We start from the raw sequence: 8,043 nt of genomic DNA on the forward strand, positions 1-8,043 counted from the left end.
TTAGGTCGTGCCCACACCCTGGGTGGAAATGCAGTGGTGTACCAACATGGGATTTCCAGCAGCTCTTCCAGTACGGTGTAGGAGTTCAGAGAACGAACTCCAAGGGAGAAGCAAGACGTGCAGAAGGGGCAGAAGGTTAGAAAATACACTAAGAGCTGTCAAAGGGCCTCCTGGTCACTGTCAGAGCATAAGAGATGAGAGGCAGGACTGGGCAGTGGTTACCGGTCTGGGCCCAGGCTATCTGGGATCAAATCCTGGTTTTTCCACTTAGAGACTGTGAGACCCTCTAGAGCATGAATTCCCCCATGTACAATGACAGAATCTACCATATAGGATATAGTGAGAATTAAATGAATTTAGGTGTTATTGTTTAAGCACAGAACAAACACATAGCGGATGTTAGCTATTATGGCTCCTGTATCTTATTTGAATTCTAATAGTACTGTGCAAGGCAGGATGTGACTATTGGCCTATTTTACTTTGATACACTAAAGTTTAGATAAATAGACTTTGTAAGGGTTAGACAATGGATTCTCTGATACCAAGCTTAGGGTTTGGTCCATTACATCAGCATTTCCCAAACTCTGTTCCAATGAACAATGTCTCACCAAAATTTTAATAAATGTTCCTCCAACACTGGGTTTTGTGACCAATAAGTCTGAGAAATGCTGATGAAGTGAAATTAAGCAGGTTATTTGCTGCAGGCTTCATCAGAGCCTTTAAAGTGCTAATCCACCTGTGACTCTCAAGATGGAGTAGCATTTCCCAAGTCATTTGACCATTAAACAGCTTTGTTTTTCATGGCATACATATTAACACCTAGAGAAACATTAGGGTTCCATGGAAAATAGCTCTGGACATGCTATGCTACATTAAAGGACAGGCATGATTAGAAGAAAGTAGAACTATTCAACATCTGTTTTCACGCCAGTCTCCATCAAAGAGAATGTCTTCAAATCACAAACTGTAGAACATATTTGGGCACAGTGGTTAAGAGGGAGACAATGAGTTGTGGAAAGAACATGAGCACTGAGGTGAAACTGGGATCTGAATTCAAATCTTTTTTTTTTAATTAATTAATTTTTATTTTTTTTATATTTATTTTTTGGCTGTGTTGGGTCTTCGTTTCTGTGCGAGGGCTTTCTCTAGTTGCGGCGAGCGGGGGCCACTCTTCATCACGGTGCGCGGGCCTCTCACTATCGCGGCCTCTCTTGTTGTGGAGCACAGGCTCCAGACGCGCAGGCTCAGTAGTTGTGGCTCACGGGCCTAGTTGCTCCGCGGCATGTGGGATCTTCCCGGACCAGGGCTCAAACCCGCGTCCCCTGCATTGGCAGGCAGATTCTCAACCACTGCGCCACCAGGGAAGCCCTGAATTCAAATCTTGACTCCGCTGGTTCAGCAGGTCATCTGCTCTCTCAGAACCTCAGCTTCCTCATCTATAAGTTGGCAGAGTAGCATCTACTTCATTTGGCTGTTTTAAGATTTAAATTTCAGTGGGTAATATCTCAAGGTTAGTTTCCATTCTTAATCAGTTAGAATGTTTTGAGTTGCAAACAGCAGATAGACAAACTTAAACTGGCTTAAGCAAAAAAGGGGAATTTGCCAAAGTAAGTAAAAATCCAGATAAGGTTTTACTAGAGTTTATGATGTAATTAGAGCAGGTGGTAATTCTCACCACCAGGAAGCTTAATGCCCAACCCTGGAAAAATTTTAAACTGGATATTGAACAGATGATCTATTAGTGCCTTGACCTCTAGGGACCAAAGCAAATTCACTAAGAACAAGTCATTGGAAGAAAGTCCTTTTAATTTTTTCAAAAAAAATTATCCCATCAGGGGACCAATGATTCTCAAGCTGTGTGGGCAGGCACCCCACACAGTTTCCAGAGGGAATTTCCACCAAATCCCCTTGTCTGGTAGAGCTATTTTAAAAACTGGAACAAATAATCATTGCACAGGGCATGGGCAAAATAAAATGTTTGAGAAGCACTATCACAGACATAGAGTGATGGGATCTCCCAAAGGATGTTTGATAAAACCCCTCTTGACGGCTTCATAGATAAATAAGCTGGGGGATTGTGGGACAGCTGATAACAATAGCTTCTATTGATGGAAACATGATGTAGTTTTGTGCAAAACACATAAAATCTTGAATTTTCTATTTAAGCAGAAATTTAAATTTTTTATTAAAAATGCATTATAGATGTTTTTTTAAAAATGCATTAGTTATATGTATACTGCTCAATTAATTTTTACATATATATACCTATGTACCTACCACTCAGATCAAGATATAACACATTTCCAGCTCCTCAGAAGGATCCTTCATATCCCTTCCTTGTCAATCCCCTGCTTCAGGAACCACTATTCTGATTAGTTTCACCTGTTCTTGAACTTCATGGAAGTAGAATGATACAGAATATACTCTTGTTTCTGGTGTTCTTGGCTCATTGTTTTATCTATGTGATTCACTGTATTATTAAATGTAGCAGTAACTCATTCTTTTTCATCACTATGTAAATTTATTTGATGGGCGTTTGGGTTTTGTAGGTACTTTGCTGATGTCCTTTATCATAATAGCAACAAAATACTTATTGCTAACATCCAATTTAGTGGTAGAATATTGAACACTTTTCTCCTGAGTTTGAGAACAAGACAGAAATGTTGACTATCACCACTTATATTCAACTCTTTACCAGAGGTCCTAGCCAATGCAATAATTCAAGAAAAAGAAATAAGATTAGAAAGGAAGCCATAAAACTGTCATTTTTCACAGATGGCATAACTTTATACATAGAAAAGTCAAAAAATTCATTACTAAAATTAACAAGTGAATTTAGCAAAGTCACTAGCTAAGATCAGTATAAAACATCAGTTTTATTTCTATATATTAGCAACATTGAAAAATAAGATTTTAAAATTACCATCTACTTGTGGGCTTCCCTGGTGGCACAGTGGTTAAGAATCCACCTGCCAATGCAGGGGACATGGGTTCGAGCCCTGGTCCCGGAAGATCCCACATGCCGCGGAGCAACTAAGCCCGTGTGCCACAACTACTGAGCCTGTGCTCTAGAGCCCACGAGCCACAACTACTGAAGCCCACGTGCCTAGAGCCCATGCTCTGCAACAAGAGAAAAGTACAATCTATGAAAGAAAAAAATTCAATAAAGTGGACTGCATCAAATTTAAAAAAAAAATTACCATCTACCAATAATGTGTCTGTGTGTGTGTCAGTGTGTGTGAGAGAGAAAGAGGAGAGGGAATAGTAAAGCAAATGTAGCAAAATGTTAGCATTTAGGGAATCTGGGTGAAGGGTATGTAGAATTATTTGTAGTAATTTTTCAGCATTTCTTTAGGTCTGAAATTATTTTAAAATAAAAAGTTTAAAAATGCCATTTATAATGGTATCAAAAAACATCAGATAACTAGGGATAAATCTATTAAAAGATGCACAAGAGCTACACTAAAACCATAAAACATTGCTAAGAGGAATTAAAGAAGACATAAATAACTGGAGAGAGCCACAATATTCATGTATTGGCAGACTCAGTATTGCAAGATGATACTGACCTAAAGAGTCGGTGCAATCTCAATCAAAATCCCAGCAGGATTTTTAAAATATAGATATGCAAAGGACCTAGAATAGCCAGGAGTAGGGGTTGGAAAACTTTTTCTGTAAAGGGCCAGATAGTACATATTTTAGACTTACAGGTCATTCGGTCTCTGTCACAACTTTTCAATTCTACGTAAAGTAACCAAAGACAATACATAGACAAATGGGCATGTCTGGGTTCCAATAAACTTTTATTTACAAAACAGGCAGTGGGCTAAATTTGCCCTGTGGGCCATAGTTTGCTGACCTCTGGCCAAGATAATCATGAAGAAGAAAAGAAAAATTAGAGACTAATATTACCAGATATCGCCTTATTAAGACTAATTATAAAGCTAAATGTGGCATATGACTAAAGTGGGCTTTGACTCCAGTCAGACTTGAGTTTGTGTGCTATAACCTCTCTCTCTCTCTCTCTCTCTCTTTTGCATATAATTCCCATTTTTATTCCAAATTCTTATTAACTTAATTTTGTTGTTTGTTTTTTGTTTTTTTATTTGTTTTTTATTGAGGTATAGTTGATTTACAATATTATATTAGTTTCAGGTGTACAACATAGCGATTCACAATTTTTAAAGATTATACTTTAAAGTTTATAATTATTGTTAAATATTGGCTATATTCCCTGTGCTGTACAATTTATCCTTGTAGCTTATTTATTTTATACATAGTAGTTTGTATCTCTTAATCTCCTATCCCTATCTTGCCCTCTCCCTTTCCCTCTCCCCACCGATAACCACTAGTTTGTTCTCTATATCTGTGAGTCTGTTTCTTTTTTATGTTCATTAGTTTGTTTTATTTTTTAGATTCCACATATAAGTGATAACATATAGTATTTGTCTTTCTCTGACTTATTTCACTAAGCGTAATACCCTCCAAGCAGTATTCCATTGTGTATACATACACCACATCCTCTTTATCTATTCACATGTTGATGGACATTTAAGTTGCCTCCATATTTTGGCTATTGTAAATAATGCTGCTAAGAGATATAACCTCTCTTAATGTCAGTTTCTAACATGTCAAAATGTAATAATAATAAAATGTAACTCCCCTTCCCCTTAAGTGGTTAATGTCAACAGAGGGAAAGTTCTCTCTAATGGGAAGCTACACAACTCTGTGTATGGCCTTGCCCTCTTCAATATTTTTAGTAAAGACTCAAGTGAAGATCTAACACCTGCTTATATTGACTCAAACCTGAGAAGAACGTCTAATATATTAAGAGAGAAAACTGAGGTTCATAGAGATTTTGACAAAGATGAAAGAATCAAGTAAAACCAGCCACAAATGAGTTGAATGCTGGGAGAGAGTAAAATCTGGTGGATAAATCGTGAAGTCCAATTTATATTCAGAGAGATTAAAAAAGAGTTATGTACCAAGATGTTCACCATGGCATTATTTATACCAGTAGTGAAAACAACTGAAATATCCAACAATAGCGAAATGGTTCATAATTCATATAATAGAATATTAAGGTAAATACACACTAAATGAAGGAATTTTATATAGTCATTATGATCTTATATAGCTTTATTATAAAGTGAGGTTTTGAAAAATATGTAATGACATAAAATATATGATCTGAATTTTTTTTTAAAAAGTTAAACACACACAAATAGATAAGGAGGTAGAATGAATGATAAACATGTTAATGATTGATTTCTTTTTTTTCTTTTTACCTTTCTACATTTCCCCAAAGTCCCGCTCTTTTATAATCAAGTGGGGAAAATAGCAATAACCATTCTTTTAATATATCATGGGGTGTTTTTGCAGATCATAAGCCCCGTATGAGTCAACAGTGGACAGACACATCTGCCAAAAATACTAACACAACTCTTAGCTTCATGAAGAGAAGCAGAATGTCCTGAAAATAGGAGGTGACAACCTTTGGCCTAAAGATGGCTCATCCTCATATTAAACCTTGTGTCCAGTTCAGGAAACCACATTTTTAAGGACATTGGGACACTGGGGCATGTCCAGAGAAGGATGACCAAGATCATTAGGAAAGTTGATACCATGTCATATTTATTCATTAATGAATTCATCAATTCAACCTAAAAAACACCACTTAGGCACTGTGGGTGAAATGGAAGAATTTTATCAAAAGATGGTTGATGCATCTAAGGACCCTTCTGGGGGTCACAATAGCTGTCTACAATATTTTAGGATCTATTGTGTGGAAAATGGAGCAGGGGGTATGAAGGTTCAAGACAGCCCACGGAGGCATATATGGTCAAATTATTTTCAACAAGGATGCCAAGACCATTCAAGGGTTAAAGGACAGTCTCTTCATCAAATGGTGTTGGTAAAACTGGATATCCCCATGCAAAAGAATGAAGTTGGGTCCTTATCTTATACCTCATTTAAAAAATAACTCTAAATGGATCAAAGACCTAAATGTAAGAGCTAAATTTACAAGATTCTTAGGTGAAAACATAGAGGGAAAGCTTCATGACATTGCATTTGGCAATGATTTCTTGGATATGACAGCAAAAGCACAAGCAACAAAAGAAAAAGTAGATAAATTGGAATTCATCAAAGGTTAAAACTTTTGTGGGTCAAAGGACACTATCAACAGAGTGAAAGGAAATCCATGGAATGGGAGAAAATAATTGCAGCAAATCCTATTTCTGATCCTTATGGAATATATATATATATATATATATATAGATAGATCTTCCTTGACTTACAAGGGGTTACATCCTGATAAACCAACTGTAATTTGAAAATATCACAAGTCGAAAATGCATTTAACACACCTAACCTACTGAACATCATAGCTTAGCCCACCTTAAATGTGTCCAGAACACTTACATTAACCTACCATCAGGCAAAATCATCTAACACAAAACTTATTTTATAATAAAATGTTGACTGTCTCATGTTATTGATTGAATGTTGCACTGAAAGCAAACAGTGTGGTTGTCTGGGTACAGAGTGGTTGTAAGTGTTATCGGTTGTTTGCCTTCGTGATCGCGTGGCTGACCGGGACCTGTGGCTAGCTGCTGCTGCCAGCATCATGAGAAAGTATTGTCCTACATATTGCTATCCTGGAAAAGATCAAAATTCAAAATTCGAGGTATATTTTCTACTGAATGTGTATCGCTTTCACACCATCGCAAGTCGAAAAATTAAGTCAAACCATCATAAGTTGGAGACCATCTGACTGTGTGTGTGTGTGTGTGTGTGTTATGTGGTTACCTGCATTTCTAATCTTTTCTGACTAATGATAAGGGACTAATATATCTTCCATAGCTTAACAACCAAAAAATACACAACACAATTTAAAAATGGGCAAACGACTTGAATATACATTTCTCCAAAGAAGATTTACAGTGGCCAATAAGAACATGAAAAGATGAGCAATATCACTAATTATTAGAGAAATGCAAATCAAAACCACAATGAAATACCACTTCACACCCATTAGGATGACGGCTATTACTAAAAAATAAAATAGAATAAAACAAACAGATAATAACAAGGGTTGGTGACGATGTGGAAAAATCACAATCCTTGTATATTGCTGGTGGGAATATAAAAAGGCGCAGCCACTGTGGATAAAAGCATGGCAGTTCCTCAAAAAGTTAAACATAGAATTACCATGCGATCTAGCAATTCTACTTCTGGGTATATACCCAAAAGAATTGAAAGCAGGGTCTCAAACAGATATTGTACACCCATGTTCACAGCAGCATTATTCACAAGTATCCATTGACAGATGGATAAACAAATGTAGTATGTACTTACAAGGGAATATTATTCAGCCTTTGAAACGAATTCTGACACATGCTACAACATGGATGAACCTTGAAGACATGATGCTAAGTGAAATAAGCCAGCCGCGAAAGGACAAAAACTGTATGAGTTCACTTATGTGAGGCACCTAGAAGTAGTCAAATTCATAGAAACAGATAGTAGAATGGTGGTTGCTGAGGCTCGGTGGAGGGAGGAATGAGGAGTTACTGTTTAATGGGCACAGAATTTCAGTCTGGGAAAATGAAAAGTTCAGTAGATGGATTGCGGTGATGGTGTGAAAATACGTAAAAGGAGGGTCATACCCACAAGAACAGCTAAAACAAAAGACTAAGAATACCAAGTGTTAGCAAGGACATGGAACGACAAACTCTCATACATTGCTGGAGGGAATGTAAATTGGTACAACTTTGGGAACCTGCCTGGCAGTATCTATAAAGCTAAAAATATGGCCCAGAAATTCCATTCCTATATATTAACCCAAAGAAATAAGTTCAAGTGTGAACAAAAATACACAATACAAAAATGTTTATAGGAGCTTTATTCATAGTAGTCAAACACTAGAAACAAGCCAAATGCCCATAAACAGGAGAATTAATTAACTAATTATAGGGTAGTCATATAATGGAATACTACTCAGCATAAAAACAAACTTGAGTTTACAAAATGACATAAATG

The sequence above is a fragment of the Balaenoptera musculus genome, chromosome 20 (genome assembly GCF_009873245.2).
Source record: "Balaenoptera musculus isolate JJ_BM4_2016_0621 chromosome 20, mBalMus1.pri.v3, whole genome shotgun sequence".
In the NCBI taxonomy this organism is placed as follows: Eukaryota; Metazoa; Chordata; class Mammalia; order Artiodactyla; family Balaenopteridae; genus Balaenoptera; species Balaenoptera musculus.